Below are 18,284 nucleotides of genomic sequence, written 5' to 3'. Positions count from 1 at the left end.
AACACTGAAGAGCAGGGTCCAATAAAAATATTATTAATAAAAAACTATTTTAAAGTTCACTCCAAAATGTAAATTCTGTCATCATTAATACACCATCATGTTGTTCCAAACCTGTATCCTTCCCGTCATTCTGTGGAACACAAAAGAAGATATAATGGGGTCCAGTGATGTTTGGACTCAGTGATTATAAATATATAATTTTGTGTTCAACAGAAGAAAGAAAAAGTCATACAGGTTTGGAACGACATGAGGGTGACAAAATGATTTTATTTATGGGTGAACTATGCCTTTGATAGCAAATGAGATGGCATTTAGTAATTTGTGTATACTTTTTTGTTTTTGTTTTACTCTTTCTATTATTTGAAATGCCTACCAGTATTTTGTAACAAATTCTATTCAGGATGGCCATTTCTGTTATTTGCTGTTTCAAAATGGCCCAATATTATTTGATTATTCGGCCTGGCTGATGTATCAGTAGTGCGGAATGTGATATTAAATTAGATTACACTATCTAAAGTAATAATAAAAAAAGCAAATTGTATGGAGTATCATTTTAGGTGCACATGAAAGCTTAAGGACAACATGGACAGCATGCAGCATTCAAAGGCTCTCTAGAGCAAATATTATATTTTTGACCTCCTGCTCTATGCAATTATTCCACATATGATCATACGTGGCGTTTTAACAATGATTCAAGGCACGCGCGCAGATGTGATATTACATGCACATGAATTATGGTGCATCTTCACAGTCCCAGCTGATGCGATGACGTAGACGCGTGTGTCCGCGTGCGTTCGGCGGAGGGTGTGTTTCCAAGGCGAAATCTGGAGAAGGGAGGCGGAGATTGTGGGGTGGAGGGGGGGAAGAGGTGACTTTAATTTTCAATATTTGCCATCTTAAATTTGTCCCCCTCTCGTGATCCAGGGAAAAACGAGCAGTCTCTCAGCTGAGTGATCAAATGAAGCGGCAACTAAGCAAGAGGTCTGTGATGCCTGTAGATGAAACACACAGATGCTGATAGAGGGAAGGTTTCACACACAGCAGCGGTTGCACTGGTGCTGAATCGGGATGCTTGGTCATGAAATGAAACGAGGCCCGCTCGGTTGTGAGAACACCAACTTGTTTCCTGCGCTATAACGTGAGACGGTCAGAGAGAGAGAGAGAGAGAGAAGGAGGAGGGGGCGCGAGCGAGCGTTCGTTCGCCGCTGTTGCTCGGGGCTCGCGGAAAAACCGATCACATGGATTCCAAGGTTCCATTTTTCAACGGCGCTTCGATCTGAGCGCGCGCTGACAGCCCCGGTGACCGGCGCATCCATCAGAGACGCGCGAGGGAAAGAGGCATCACTTCGCCGGTTCCATCGATCTGCCGGAACTGGGCAGAGGCACCGGCAGTCGGTCCGTGTGTGTGTGCGTGTGCGCAGGAGTGAGGAGGGCGAAAGCGGCCCAGGGGTATTTCTGACACCGAGGAGCAGCCAGCTGCACGCTTAACGGAGAGGAACCTGATCTGGCTGAAATATTTGGCGTTACCGAAAATCATTTAGGAGGAAAGAATTCCTCATTTGCTCAAATCCCAGGTACGTACCTTCCATTCAATGCGTTTGTGCGTCGCTATTGGTTAGTCAGCGATAATTAGTGCAGTTCGAGGCACCGCCGGCTTAATTTAAGAGTAGTTGCGCCGCCGGCTTTATTTAGGAGTAGTTGGAATGTTGCGAATTTGACTCGGTAAACGGCAGGAGCAGTTCGGAGTGGATGTGATCAGCGCGACGTGCAACTGTGGTGGAGAGAGAATGTCTCCAAATTTGCGTCACAGAATCATTTCCATCAATTCTTCTTTGAAATGCTTACAGAAAGGACCACAATGATCGGGATGCCTTTATTTTAACGATAAAATATGTGGATTTAGTTTATGGTGAAGTATGAGACTCATATATGGATCGTTTGGGCTGAGAACCTGTTCCAATAAAAATAAAAAATAAACGAAGGATTTTTCTGGCATTCGGTTTTACATGCATTCTTCCGCTGATGCGGACAGATCACCGTGCTAAAATACACTTGACAGTGTTTCTTAACCACTATTCAGTGGCACTGAACCTAGTGACCAATGTAGCCCGATTCTCAAACAAATGACTCTTGTGAGCCGGTGGTTCTTAGTGAATCCAAAACATACAGCACGGCCAATGTAGTTCGATTCCCGAACGAATGACTCTTATGAGCCGGTTCTTTTTAGTGAGTCAAAAACACATGAATCACTCGAAGCCATTAGTGAATTTATTGACTCGCTTATTGAGCCCCAAGTTATTAATTTCATAATGTACTGATTTATGCATTAGACTGCTGAGGGTAGTAATGTAATTATTTCTTATAAATATATTTTTCCTTAAAAGCACTAGAAATGCTTTAAACGTTAGATGAATCGGAATTACTACCAGCATCATTAAGTTCTTTACAATTCCCATCCCTATGGATCACTTACGAGGTTAAGGGTCGTTCGTGGCGGGTGAAACCATTTATGATCTGTTTGTTGACGGTTCCTCCTCCATTTTCCGTTTAACGGAGGATATGTGCGTTTCTAATGCGTTTCTTGTGTTTAAACGTATATGTATCTGCACGTCCCTCTGGATCCGAGCTCAAGCACGTGATGCGTTCACAGAATCCCAGCATCCTGCACATCCGATTTGGTCCCTCGAGCTGTATTTATGTGACTAACATGACTGTAAAGCTCATACATGAGGCAGAGGGGTTTTGTAAGATGTATATGGGACTGTAGAGTTAGTCATCTGAGTTCCTCATGTTCTTTTTGGGGGTCCGAACAGGTAAAGAGAATTTGCTGAGATATGTGATTAATTCAGGACAGCTGCCACCTGCCACACTGTCCTACACTCTGTTTATATCCCTATCAGGTGTCAGCCCAACTGGGCATTTCTTAAAATAGGGTGGGGGGAGGCTGGTGTTAGTGGGTGTCTTTAGTTCGCCCTGTCTCCTGTTACCCTGAGAGACGTGTACTTCTTCCCCAGATCGGTGAAAGTCAGAACTCTGGGAAACAGATATGCTGCCAGTGGCAAACTTGCTGTTGTGCATTTGTGTTGTATTTAGATTTTACAGTGTTGTTTGTGCGTGTGAGTGTGTATGATGATGAAAATAAATACATTTGTATACACACTCAGAGACATGGCTGACTGCCTCCGATTTTTTCTCTAATGAGCACACAAAATTCGTTAGCTTAAAGGCCTCATTAGTATGTTAATTAGCCTGAGTTGTTCATAGGCCTTTTGTGTGAATATTTGTAGTCTATTTATTGTCTGAAGTGAGAACACTAGGATGCCTCTCAGCGGCAGTTGTCAACAGTTGCGTATGAACGGATTTGCTGAGGGTTCTGAGGTGTGATATACAAGAGGGAGAGAGCGGAGGAGTGAGGACAGAAGTTTCCAAACATACTTTTTTCCCACGATTTACGCCTAGCGTGTGGCCCGTTTACTAGTAAGTCCTTGTCGTGGAGAATTTGTGTGCTCCGAAACACATCAAGGCATCTATTTGCTATTTACCCATTGCTTACAGGTGCCAACGAGGTACTTTAACGCATGCTGAGATCTACATGATCGTATTAGCCTGTAACCCACAGGCATCTCATTGCCATGGGAACAGCTGAGGTGGTGGAAAGGAGGTTACCCACGATTGGCTCACCATCCTGAAATGCTGCCAGTCATGTTTCTTCAGAGATCTGACCTGATCATGGTATGAATGAGATTCAGACCCACCATCTGTGTGATCGGATCCAGATATTGCCAACGGCTCATAAGTTTAACCTGTTGAGATTCATTGTAGGACTCTCGTAACTGCTATTGGCTGGCTTTCCAAGCTGTAAGCTATTCATAATTAAAAGTAGTTAAAGGGATCGTTTACAATTTTAAAGAATTCTGGCTTCATTAGCCACCCTCATGTCATTTCAAACCTGCATATCTGTGGAACTCAACAGTAGATATTTTGAAAATGTCTCTTGTGTGTTTTTTATGACCATACAAAAAGTCAAGGAGTTATTTGGGGATGCACGATATTTCAGCCGATATATGTTCATTTTTAATGTTAACGTTATCGGCCCAATAAGAACATTTGGAAATTACAGTTAAGTGCAACGTGTGCTGTCATATAGGCTGTCATATAGGCTACATAAAATTATAATGAGAACATTATAATTGTGTGCTTGGGACATGGCTTTTAATGGTGAGACTTTTATTTTGTAATCAGGCTCTCAAAAATGCTAGAAAAATTTGGATTTAGATTTATCGGCCAATATATCGGTTATCGGCTTTCAAATTTAAAGAATTATTGGTATCGGCCAAAATGTTCATATCGGTGTATCCCTATTGTTATTGTTAACTAAAACTGATATAAAATAAAATAGATAAAATAAAATATAATATTAGATGAAAAACTTAAGAACTTAATAAGAAATGTTGGCAACTAACTGAAATAAATAAGTCTACATTTAAGTATTCAAATTGCTAAAACTAAATTAAAGCTTAATAGGGAAGCTTTAAGTAATAAATTCCACTCAAAGTACTCAAGTGTGTAAATAAATTCCATTATTTAAAGCACACTTTATGTGCTTCGATACCACAGCAAAAACTACTAGCCTAACTAATAAAGTTCAAACATTATTTAAAAAATAACAAAGTTATATACATTTAATATAGATCAATCTTTGTTAAAGCTGTGTTTTGTTGTTTGATTAGCATGATCAAATAGACAGCAGCAGCTATTTATACTGTAGGCTGCTGTCCCTTTAAGATCCAATGCACAGATCCAATATAATGATACACATCCAATTTCTTTCTCAACAGTTTACGTTCACTTAAAGGTATAGCGGAGGATTTTGCCGAATTTTAGAAAAGAACCGCCCTCTCCACTTTTTGAAAAAATGCACATGCGCAACACTCTACCTGCTCCCGAGAGGGAACGCCTATTAAACGTGTGCACGAGAGAGCATGCACGAGCTAATCATAGCTTACATTAACTTTTACTAGCAGTGATTTTAAATGGATTTCTCCAAATAGCATGCCAAACTTTACCTGTCAAGTAGAAACTTCGCGACTGAGGCATCAGTGGGAAGCCCAACCTGTGTTTTGAGCGCACGCCATCGTGTGAATCGTGTGCACGAGCACGTACGATGGCCTTACGTAAACATATCACCAGAATGATTGACACTTAGGAGGACCAATAGTCTTGATGATCCACCCGGAAAAAGAAAATCCTCCGCTCTATACCTTTAAGATATATTTGATTATGAGAATAGTTGCCGAGTACTACTATACTACTAAAATAACACTGGTCTTGTGATGTTTGGACCACAATATACTTCAGAATATATTTTTTTCCTTCACAGAAGAAAGTATACAGTTATAAAAATTCTCATCAACTCACCCAAAAGACATGATATGATGACATTGAGAATCACGCATGTACTTCTGACAGAGGAAGTGTGAGAAAAACAGACCAAGGATAAGGAGCAGGATAAAAGAAGAAATGTGTAATTGTAAGAGTGGAAGAGCTACTTGTTCTCTGTGTGGGCTTTCCAAGCAATGCTGTGTGAAAGTGTGTGTGTGTCGTCTCAGTCTTTACTGTATTTTTAGTGTGTTACTTTTTCATGCTGGCATTGACTCTGATGCTGAGAGAGTGAAAGAGATGGTATGCGTGTGTGTTGTCGTCTCTGTCAGCACTCTGCCATCTCATGGGTGTATTTGGAATAATGTATAAGATCTTTTTCATGTTCTGAAGTGTGTTTGCTTACCACCAAGAGTGCATCAACACACACACACACACACACACACACACACACACACACACACACACACACACACACACACACACACACACACACACACACACACACACACACACACACACACACACACACACACACACACACATACACAGGAGACCTGCAGCTTGAGATTTGGAGAATCAAATTGTGGTTTTATTACACAGTGCTTTTGGAGGGTCAAATTGGGATTATACTCTTACACACATATGAGTGCTTTTGACCAGAGCAGAAGATCTCCTGAGGTTTTCTGTGTGGGTGTTTGGCAAGGAGATGTTTCCTTTCAGTCCTCTGAGCAGCTTCTTGCAATATAATGCCTTGATCTGAAGGTTTTTAGTTCATTTCCCATATTATTAAAAATGTAAGCATGCGGTGGACGAAGTACATCAATCAAGAACTTAAGTAAAAGTACCTAATATATAATATTACTCCAGTAAAAGTATTAAGTATTGAGGGAAAGTACAAAAGTACTTGATTTTTTTATGTACTACTTGACACACAGATAGAGCTTTTAGGTTACAGCTCAGTCTGGCATCATTATAAATTATGTTTCCCTTTCAAGGGAACTCCCGTTGCGTCGAAAGCTGACGCTATGGGAACGCTTTGCGTGATGACGTCTTGAAGCACATGTAAAATCAGTCCAATGGTGTGGCGGAACGTCAGAGGCGGGTGACGTCACGTACCAGGAAGCTATAAAAGCCGGCCCGAAACAGAAAACGAAAGCTTTCTGAGTCTTCAGTTGCGCTCTGTGTTGAATCTGTCCTTGTTATTTGGTGTTGTCTGTCTATATTATATATATATATTCAGTATGGCGAGCAAGCAGCAGTTTAGAGTGTGTGTCCATCCCTGCCCGCGTTATTTAACGGGAGGTGATACTCACACTCTTTGTGTTGTTTGTTTGGGTGAGGAGCATGCCCAGTCAGCACTCGAGGGTGGTGACTGTGTGCATTGCGACGCGCTTCCATTGCGCACGCTCCGATCCCGCTTGGCTCGGTTCAATCCCGATCGCGTTCCCCAGGGCTCGGGTCCCGCCGCGGCTGAGGCTCGGCGGCGATCTCAGACCTGGGGTTCGCAAATGGATCTGTCAGTGGATGTTGAGACGGGCTCTGCCTTATCTCAGCATCAATCTGACAGATCCAGTGCCTCTCATCAGGGTGTGGAAGCACGCATTGCGGTTTCTTCCCCCCCGATAGAGGCACCAATACTGCAACTGTCCAGCTCTGAGGAGTTGGATGTTGTGAGTATTGAAGCTGAGTCTGAGGATTCGCCACCTCAGTCTCATGCGTTTGAGGAACTGCTCGATGTTATTACTAGAGCAGTTGACAGACTATCTATTGAGTGGCCAGAGGATAAGCAGGACGTTCGTTCGAAAAGTAAGCTCGACGAACGCTTCCTGCCATCTCGTACACAGCCTCAGCGAAGAAGCCTTCCGTTTTTCCCCGATCTCCACACCGAGGTGTCGAAATCGTGGGGAAAACCGGTTTCATACAGAGTGTATGCACCACAAACATCCCACTATTCTTCCATTCACAAATATAAAGAATATGGTTATGGGGAGATGCCGAAGGTGGAGGAGACGCTTGCGAGCTATCTCTCTCCAGCAACGGCATCTTCCCTGAAAGCTCCTTCACTTCCCTCTAAGCCAGTAAAATTCACATCATCTCTGGTTCATAAATCGTATGCAGCCGCTGGTCAAGCTGCAGCGTGTCTGCATACGATGTCTATTATGCAAGCCTATCAGGCAGAATTATTGGGGGATTTAGAGGAGGGCGGGGGAATTGGTCCTGACACAGTGGCTGAACTACGCAGAGCCACAGATCTGTCTCTCAGGGCCACCAAGGAGACCGCTAAATCAATCGGGCGGTCTATGGCAGCCCTGGTGGCCACTGAGAGGCATCTGTGGCTCAATTTGAGCGATATAAAAGAGAAAGAAAAGCACGTTCTCTTAGATGCTCCGGTTTCCACTGTTGGTTTATTTGGTGATGCAGTAAACAGTGCGGTAGCTAAATCTCAGGAAGCTGCTAAACAGGCAGCTGCATTACAAAAACTTCTCCCCCGCCGTTCTTTCATTGAGGCTGCTGAGCGGGAGCAGCCTCACTCCTCTAAAAAGAGCGCTGAACATCGTGCCACTCAAAAACAGAGTGTGTCCTCTCGTGCTCCCCCACAAAAATCTCGGGGACACGGAGGGCGCTCTCAAACCCAGCAGTCTTCGAGGGGTAAAACGGATCTGCGGACCGTTATTACCGCCAAGAAGGCTGCTGGGAAAAAGTCCTGATGTCTGAGGGCTCAGGACAAATGAGGGTAGTCCCCCCGAAGCAGAGCGGTTAACACCTCTTTTCACGGTGCCCGTCTCTCTTCGGTGCCCTCAGGGGACCGTTCTGCCAACCCTGCCACCTCTGGTGTTACAGGGCGCAGCGGTCTCCGGCGAGCACATATCTCAAGGTCCACCCGGAAACGTAGTGGCCTCGGGATGCCCGCCCCCTCTGAGGAGGGTGCTAGAGCAGTCTGTTTGGTCGTTCCCTGCCGGTGCGCCGTTACAGGGCGACGAACCGACTACTCAACAGCAGGAGAAAAATACGGTGCCGTCTCTCTTCGGTGCCCTCAGGGGACCGTTCTGCCAACCCTGCCGCCTCCGGTGTTACAGGGCGCAGCGGTCTCCGGCGAGCACATATCTCAAGGTCCACCCGGAAACGTAGTGGCCTCGGGATGCCCGCCCCCTCTGAGGAGGGTGCTGGAGCAGTCTGTTTGGTCGTTCCCTGCCGGTGCGCCGTTACAGGGCGACGAACCGACTACTCAACAGCAACAAAATCCAGAAACCAGTCTCGAGAGACTGGTACCTCTAGTAGAATCTTTGACAGCGTGGAAGCTACTGTCAAATGTTTCTCATTGGGTCCTGCAGACCGTGGAAAAAGGGTATTAGATACAATTCTATTAACGCCCACCGCGGTTTATGGGGGTCCTGCCCACAGTGGTGGGCCCCGAGCAGGTTCTGGTTATGGAACAGGAAGTAAACACTCTGTTAGAGAAAGGGGCCATAGAATATGTACCCCCCTCCAACAGGGAAACCGGGTTTTACAACCGGTACTTCATAGTTCCAAAAAAGGACGGGGGATTGCGTCCCATTTTAGATCTTCGAGTTCTGTACGAGTACATGCAGCTCAAGTTCAAAATGTTAACCTTGAGACAAATCGTGCCACAGATCAGGTCCGAGGACTGGTTTGTCACGATAGACCTCAAGGACGCATATTTCCATCCGTCCGTGTCATTGGAAGTTCCTGAGGTTTGCTTTCGGGGGCAAAGCATACCAATATCGAGTTCTTCCATTCGGCCTGGCTTTATCACCCCGCACTTTCACCAAATGCGTGGATGCAGCTCTGGCGCCTCTGCGCCTCCGGGGTATTCGCATCACGAACTACATCGACGATTGGTTGATTTTAGCTCAGTCGCATTAGATGGCGGTTCAACATCGAGATGTTGTTCTCGCCCATATGAAAGAGTTGGGGTTACGGCTGAACGCCAAGAAGAGTGTGCTTTCTCCATTTTAGAGGACCACTTTTTTAGGCGTGGTTTGGGATTCAGTGTCGATGCAGGCGCGCCTGTCATCGCCACGCTTCGATTCCATCCTGGCAGCTGTGAGAAGTGTAAAGCTAGGCCAGCTACTCACTGTCAAACAGTTCCAGAGACTGTTGGGTCTCATGGCAGCAGCTTCCAACGGGATACCTTTTGGACTCCTGCACATGAGGCCCCTGCAGTGGTGGCTCAGGACCAGAGGGTTTTTCCCCGAGGGGCAACCCATTTCGCACAATCAAGGTCACGCGGTGATGCCTACGTGCCTTGGTTATGTGGAAGAAACCTTGGTTCCTGTCCCAGGGCCCAGTGCTGGGAGCTCCTTGTCGTCGCAAACTGCTAACGACGGATGCTTCCCTCACGGGTTGGGGAGCGATCCTGAGGGTCGCTCATCTCAAGGTCTGTGGGAAGACCATCATCGTTCCTGGCATTCTATAGCCTAGAGATGTTAGCTGTCTTCCGGGCTCTGAGGAGCTTTATCACAGGTCTCAGGGGACACCATGTGTACTACATACGGACAACACGTCGGTAGTCGCCTATATCAAGGGGGTTTGCGCTGGCATGCCATATCCTCTTGTGGTCCCAGGGGAAGTTGCTGTCACTCAAGGCAGCCTACATCCCCGGGGTCCAGAATATAGGAGCAGACACTCTGTCGAGACAGGGGCCGAGGCCCGGGGAATGGTGGCTCCACCCCCGAGGTGGTGGAGCTGATATGGAAATTATAAGTGGATCTGTTTGCGTCTCGAGAGACGTCTCACTGTCCACTTTGGTTCTCCTTCACGCATCCAGCTCCTCTGGGACTGGATGCTATGGTACAGACGTGGCCGAGGCTACGTCTGTACGCCTTTCCCCCAGTTGCTCTGCTCCCGGGAGTTCTGGAAAGAGTTCGCAGGGACCGGGTTTGCCTGCTTTTTATAGCCCCGCGCTGGCCGGGCAGAGTATGGTTTCCCGATATTGTGTCCCTCCTCGACGGGCATCCTCTGGAGTTACCCGTCAGGAGGGACCTTCTGTCCCAGGCAGAGGGCTCGATATTTCACCCTCGGCCAGAACTGTGGAACCTGTGGGCTTGGCCTCTGAGGGGGCCCAGCTCATAGAGTCAGGTCTCTCAACCGAGGTTGTTGAGACCATTCTACAGTCCAGAGCTCCCTCCACGAGGAAACTTTATGCCCTGAAGTGGAGAGTATTCACTTCTTGGTGTAGTGACCGTCGGTTGGACCCAGTCCACTGCCCAATTGGTACAGTGCTGGAGTTCCTGCAGGAACGGTTCACTGCAGGTCTGACCCCGTCCACTTTAAAGGTCTATGTGGCGGCCATAGGTGCTTACCACAGTCCTTTGGGTGGAATGTCTGTGGGGAAAGACCCCTTGGTATCTCATTTCCTTCGTGGCACTTGGAGGTCCTCCTCCCTTTCGAAATCGGACCAGGAGGCGAATAATTTGCTTTGCCCTGTTCGGGCGTTAGACGCGTATGTCCACAGAGCTGCCCTGTGGCGTAAAAGTGACTTTTGCTCCCCTAACAAGGGAGGTCCAGTGTCTAAACAAAGGATGAGCAAGTGGGTGGTTGAGACTATCTCACTGGCTTATGAGGCGGCTGGACAGCCTTCTCCTTTGGCTGTCCGGTCGCTCTCTACTAGGAGTATGGCGGCCTCTAAGGCCCTTATATCAGGAGTATCGTTACAGGACGTCTGTGATGCGGCAGGCTGGTCCTCACCGCACACCTTCGTCAGGTTCTACTCTCTGGATTTAGACTCTACTCTAGGGTCTCATGTTTTGTCTTCTTAGTGCTGCTCACATGATTACACACAGGACAGACATTTGTAGCTATGGAGGCGTTGGTATAGACGTTCCCATAGCGTCAGCTTTCGACGCAACGGGAGTTCCCTTGAAAGGGAACGCCTCGGTTACGACTGTAACCTCGGTTCCCTGAAGAGGGAACGAGCGTTGCGTCGCCTTGCCATATCTCCTTCATGCCTGTCAGCGCGACTTCAGACTTTACGAAGCTTTCGTTTTCTGTTTCGGGCCGGCTTTTATAGCTTCCTGGTACGTGACGTCACCCGCCTCTGACGTTCCGCCACACCATTGGACTGATTTTACATGTGCTTCAAGACGTCATCACGCAAAGCGTTCCCATAGCGTCAGCTTTCGACGCAACGCTCGTTCCCTCTTCAGGGAACTGAGGTTACAGTCGTAACCGAGGCGATTTTCAAGCAGTAAGCACTAGTCAATAAGGAATATTATTCAGACGCAAAAAAAAAAGGTTTTATTTTATTACCAAAACTTGTCATACATTGATAGCTACTGATAATTATTGATAATTCAAGTGGTCAAACAGGTGAAAATAACAAATGATATCATATAGTACATAGAAATGAGGAAAAACTAAATGTGTGTAAATGTGTGTTGACAAATATAAACACACATAAATGGAACAATTCCAAGAGGGTCCTCACACTTTGGTGTTTGACGGGCCCTAAATATAAAAACAGACGTCAAATGTGTTAAAGTTTTAAGCAGAACGGAACGCTATGCAAACATACTAGTTTTATATCATTTGATAAGATGCATGGGCATTAATTTGCATTGTTTTAATGTTGTTTAGTTTTTACATAAAACCTACCCTGTTCAGACAGTAATACACAAATATGGACATGTCCACATTCAAGCATTTTATGCATTTATGTATTATGCTTTTACAGCAGATTTAGTTCACAAACAACTGACAGTTGTGACCTGAATATGATTTTCATTTACAATAATAAATCCTAAAATTCAGCATTAGTAACTTACTTTTCGCACGTGCACTCAAGCTCTGAGGAACTCACGTTCTTGGCGCATTTTTAGTCAGACTTGCTCTGACCGGATAATTTGAATCAGTTATTGACTCGAGAACAGATGCAGTCGGATCAGTCCAATTCACCAATGAATCGTTCGATGCGATTTCCTAAAATAAAAAGAACAGATACATGAAAAATTTACGTAAGTACAGTAACAAAGTAAAAATATTTTGTCACATTTTAAAGGTTCCTAATTTTATACAATAGGTTTACAGGCATCCAAGGTCAAAAAACACTTACATTTTCTCATAATATACATTACACATCACCTCATTTCTTAAAAGAGTCTGAAAACGATTCGTTCGAAGATTCAGTCTCTCTAAACCCCACCTCTCTGAGAGCATACTCTGCTCTGATTGGTCAGACGGCCCAGTCTGTTGTGATTTAAAAAAGCCTATTACCATATCTGAAAAGTGGATTTGCAGCACTGAAAACAGCATCTTCTCGACATGTCGACAACACGAACCAAACTCTTCCAGGCCTCAGCTACAATTACAGTGTCGTTCGCGGGCAGCCAAGGAAGACTGAAGGCGGGCATAATGCAAATTTGTTACTTTATCACGCAGTTATGTAACAGGAAGTAAGAGTGGAATTGCTGACGACTCATTTCAACAGTTCAGAATCTTATTGGAGACAAAAACTTTTTGCCATTTGTCATGCACTTTGATCTGCAAAACTATGCAGACCTTTTACATTTACAAACAACTATTACACACTGCATGAAAGGTAATATTTGAAAAAGCATAATGGGGCACGTTAATTCTTTTCCCACCACTGACGGAATTTTCCGTAATTTATGACACAACGCTTCCCCAGAATTTTCCGACAATCCATGTTTTCACTTTTAAACAGAGGTGCTATTACGCATCTTCTGAACAAGTACAGAATCTCTGGATCCAAACACAGCCGAAGAAGCAGAAACAAGCGATAGAAGCATTGCTTGTGCACATGTTAAATAACGCGATCATCATACATTAAACAGCATTTAAATGTAAACTTACTTAAGTTACCGAATGAAATGTCGACCCAGTTAGAGGTAAAGACTGTTCAAGTTTTGGGGGTGTTGATGGATTCGATCTACTCCATCTATGTTTTGATCATTATTCTGAATCCGATCCGGATGTAGTCTTTGACAAAAATGTGATTTTCTCAGCTTTTTGTTCAAAATGTTGCTTTTTTTTAATTTTATTTACACTTAAGTGTTGACAAAATAAAATAAAAGATCGCATTGAATAAAAGCAGAGGCTCTATTATTTATTTTAATATATGGCATGTTCATATATTCATACAAAATATTCTGGTGCCATTACATTTTTGTGAAAATGATCAAAAGTGCTTGAGTTGGCTGGCAAATTAAAAAAAAAACGCTGGTGGTGAAAGAGTTCATAATACTGGATTTTGTTACATAATGCTGTCAATTTAACGTGTAGTTATATAAAAAAAATTTAAACATGACAAAACATCACCATAATTTAGGCTTCAAGTATCACTTGTGCGTTTTTTTTCAGCTGACTACTGTAGATTTAAAGCATTTTTTTGTGGGAACTGTCAAAAAATCTATTTAATGCGTCCTTGCTAAATAAAAGTATTAATTTCTTTAAAAAATCTTACTGTCTTCATAATATATGTAGTTATTACTGTATATCTTGTAAATTTGTATTGATATGAAACCACCAAAATAAGTTTCCAGGTTGGAGATTTTTCAGTCAAGAGGTCAATCTGTGAGGCTTAGATCCTGTTTTTGTCAAATGTATTTTGGTTATATATAAGTTCCTATACATTTTTAACTTTGCTAAGCAGTGAAAAATAAAAATTCTATGTAAATGCTTGTGCATTTGCATGTATATAAATTCAGCAGTAGTAGTGAAACAACAGTTACGTCATGTCAACTGCATGTGATACTCGCTATGCATTGATGTTAATGTTGTGTGATAGTTTGGTTGTTTTGCAGTAAATAAACTGTCTGGTCGCTGTGGTCCAGTGGATGAGATTCAGTGTCTCTGATGAGCAGATACAAACCCTCGCCTGGGCTCAAAACGCATACACATCCGAGATTTGTTTGATTTTTATGAGCATGATTTCAGAGACTCATAAAAATATTCCTGTCCCACGCGTTCCAGGGTGTTGCTATGGTAACAGGTGCTGACTTCATGTGCAGGGAAAAGACGGATCTTTAGCTTCAGACACTCAGCGGCTATTCGGATATAATGCTACACAGCGCCACCTCAGACACACATACTTTTGGTTACGCTCTCAGAGGAGCAGCTTGTTTCAAAGATTTTAAATGCTGTTGTTTGGGATTGTTTGCTGATGCCTGCCCTGTAAGTGTGAGGGACATGTTCTAGTGCAGGGGTTTCCTGTAGAGTTTTACTCCAACCCTGATCAAACACACCTGAACAAGCTAATGGAGGTCTTCAGGATTACTAGAAATTTAGAGGCAGGTGAGTTTGATCAAGGATGGAGTTAAACTTTGCAGGAAAGTGAATCTCAAGGCCCAGAGTTGAGAACCATTGTTTTAGTGTCTTAGAAGTAACGGCTAAGGATGAAGAGAGGTTACAACTCATCGACACAGACAAGATTGTGTGTGTGTGTGTGTGGTAGTGTGTCTGTAGTAAATTGGAGTTATGCCAGACTATCACCCACAACCTGCTGTGACTAATTTTCCCCACATCTTCTAACTTATCAATAGTGGGTTTCACAAAACACACACACACACACACAGTATAAATCACATCAGTCTAAATGTAATCATCCAAAATCAATTGGCTTGCTATTTCCAGAACTTCTTCTCAATTACAGGCACACATCGTGCTGAGATGTATGGTAGACCACTGCGGCCTGGTTTTGAAGCATCTCATACAGTATTTAGATGTCAGATTCATAACAGTTCTTTCAACAGCAGTCGATTACCACGATAAATAATTGTGACTCATCGAGACTAAGGGATAGTTTGCTCAAAAATAAAAATTCTTTAGAAAAAAACAACATAAAAGATGTTTGAGAAATGTCTCAATGTGTTTTTCTGTCCATACAATAGAAGTCAATTGTAACCAAAACTGCTTGATTCCCAACATTCTTCAAAATATCATATTTTGTTTTCGGATTTGGTTTGAAACAACATGAGGGTGAGTGAATGATGGGCGTATTTAATTTTTGGCTGAACTGTCCCTTTAAATATCACACAGTGCTCTTCAAAAGATTGGAAACGCCTTAGGCAAAGTGGAGTTTAAATGCTTATCATTTTGTGATAACTCTGCATTGATGAGGAACAACACAAACTATGAAAACATTGTATTAAATAAAATGTATAAAACATCTCTGAACTGTTTTTTAATTGGTCTGTTGTGTACTAACCTTAATTGATACTAAAAAAATAAATCTAGACTACAGGTGCCAAAGGGCTATTTATTGACATTATTATGTAATCAAAATGAAAGTGTATTAGTGTTATCAAAAGCCCTATATTCGGGATGGGACTAGTTTTCCTGGGGGACGTTAGAGAAATTCATGTTTCATCAACATGATTTTAATCCAGTCCAAATACGGCAAGTCTGTGTTTTTTCCTCACAAATTCAAGCGCAAATTACCTACTGTTTTTTGCCAATCTCAACGGTTCTCTGAGAAATCTAATCTCGTCCGATTGCGAATGTCTGTGATTGCTGATGTTGTACTATCCTAACTATTTTCCTTGTGTGTTTGTGCACCAATCTTCTGCATGCTTTCATTTAGTTTCAATTTGGGTGGTATCTGACGAAAAAATTTAGCCTGGTAATACCAAACTCTGCTACTTCGCTTTGCTTCGTAGACAGAGTCTGGAAGGGCATAATTGAAAAGCGTTTTCTTTCTCGCCCCCCGCGGGGCGCTTGTCTGAAGTTTAAAATCATTGGTTACCTGTAAGCCAATCACATAACGTTTGGTTTTGACGTGTGTTATGCGCCGGCTCAGCCGCATCGAACTTCCACTGTAAACACATGTATGATGCGAAAACAAAACCATCGAGCGAAATACCGGAGTGAACATGGCTGTGAATTACTTTTGCAGATTATGTGAAGTAAATTTACGCATCCACGGTACAATCAGCATCTACGTCACGGCTCTCAGCCCGCCCTCTGTTCGTTGATTGGCCGGCTGTTTTGAGGCCGGAGGAAAACTGGGAGATAGGTCGCTATCTCAGACTGAGTACAGAAGCGAACTGAAATTGAGCGGAAGTACGAAGTCTGACGTAGTCAGGCTAGAAAAAATTATATAAAATTTATAAATTACAGAGCCCCTAAAGGGACATTTTGTTTCAACTTAAAAAGTAAGCATTTATGCTGCCTTCATTTTAAGCTTAGTCAACTCAAATATCCAAGTTATCACTTACTACAATTTCACATTTTAAGTTGACTAAACTTCAAATTAAGGCAGAACAAACACTTACTTAAAGTTGTTTACAGTGTAGCTGTTACACAGGAACCAATGACGGAGATGAGAATGAATTAACATAGGATTTATTTGCAGAATGAGAATAACATGCCAACAGGCGCGACAGTGTGTAACACAAAAACAACAACCGACAATTGAACAGGACAAAGGGAGGAACTTAGGGTACGTTTACACAACAACGATATGCTTAAAACGAAGACGTTTTTCCTTTGAGTTTCCCACGTACAGACGACACCATTCTAAAAACAATTACCATTCACACGTATTCATGAAAAATGTCCAAAAATGCTGTATTCTGCTGCCATTAGATGGCGATGAAACACTATAGACTAAACACATAATACGCATGTGCATGACGTCATCGTCTTCAGAGATTCGCATTTTTTAAACCCGTTTTTAAAAGTTTGTCTTTTCAACCACCTAAAACGCCATTGTCGTGTAAATGAATGGCCAAAACGCATTTAAAATTTTTTTTTTTTTTTTTTTTTAACGGTGTTGTGTAAACAGCCCCTTAAATACACAGTGATGATTAACTAAAACGACAAACAGCTGTGAAGAATGGTGTAAGAGTCCATGGTGACAGATTGTAGCGGGAAACTAGAACAAAGGGAACACATAACATGAATGAAAACAAAACAAACTGAACGTGACTGTGACATTATGAGATGGGAAGAAAACTTATTTGGCATTGCTTTTGCGTTCTCTCGCAAATGTTTTGCTTTCTCCTGAGAACTTTGCGTTCACTCGCAGAGAACAGTTTTGAAAAGGTTTTGCGAGCGAATGCAAAGTTTCTGGGGGAAAGCAAAACATTTGTGAGAGAAAGCAAAAGCAATGCCAAATAAGTTTTTTTCCCATCTCATACTGTCACAGTCACGTTCAGTTTGTTTTGTTTTCATTCATGTCATGTGTTCCCTTTGTTCTAGTTTCCCGCTACAATGTCACCATGGACTCTTACACCATTCATAATAATAAATTAAAAAACATACGTCATATGTGACGCACGCACGCACAGCATATGACCTTCCACATCTAGAAAAAAAAACACACCCACCTCTGTAAAAAACACGGAGATGTTTGTCCCGTCTGAGTCTGTACATTAAATAACAGACGTCAAGTGATAAGAATTGAAAATCAAATGTTGTTTAGATTAGAAAACTAGGAGAGATTACAGGCACCAACATGTGACTACAGGCACCCTCCTCTTCCTCTTTTCCTCACTTCCTCCATCTTTTTTGTATACGTATATGGTAGTGTAGACAGAGAGGAGGGTATAGTTTGTAAGCGAGAGAGTTGTGGGGGGCAGCTCAAGGCTTCAGGCTGGGCTCTTTTGCTTTACAAAACAGTTTTTCCTCATTAGGCCTTCTGTTTCTACACTGTGCTGTTTACTTACAGCCCACTGCATATGTGTGAGTGTGAGAGTGTTTGATTTACTTACTATAATCAGGTCTGGCCTGATGGCTCTTGCATAGTCCACTTATGTTCAAGCATCTCTTGCAACATATTTTTGGTGTATGAGTTTTGGGGGTTTGATCATGCAACATAGTTAAACTGCTTCCTGAATGTTAGTTGCAGGAATATATTTAATGATTCTGGTTACTTAATGGTTCTTTTTAGTCTAGTGGTTCTTTAATTTGGAGGAAGGAAG

At 43.0% G+C, this 18,284-nt stretch overlaps 1 protein-coding gene across 4 annotated transcripts in view; it reads left to right on the top strand.

Moving 5' to 3' along the window:
- The first annotated feature begins 866 nt into the window (after positions 1-866).
- slc8a3 (solute carrier family 8 member 3) overlaps positions 867-18,284 on the top strand; it is a 54,480-nt gene continuing 37,062 nt past the window's right edge. For all 4 annotated transcript variants that reach the window (XM_082154422.1, XM_082154421.1, XM_082154420.1 and 1 more), the window contains exon 1: positions 867-1,574. The gene's annotated coding sequence lies outside the window, so the exon portion shown is untranslated. The remainder of the gene's footprint in view (positions 1,575-18,284) is intronic.

This window comes from Leuciscus leuciscus, assembly GCF_965113295.1.
Source record: "Leuciscus leuciscus genome assembly, chromosome: 22".
NCBI lineage: Eukaryota > Metazoa > Chordata > Actinopteri > Cypriniformes > Leuciscidae > Leuciscus > Leuciscus leuciscus.
The sequence above is the reverse complement of the archived record's forward strand: the minus strand, read 5'-3'. Positions and strand labels throughout refer to the sequence as shown.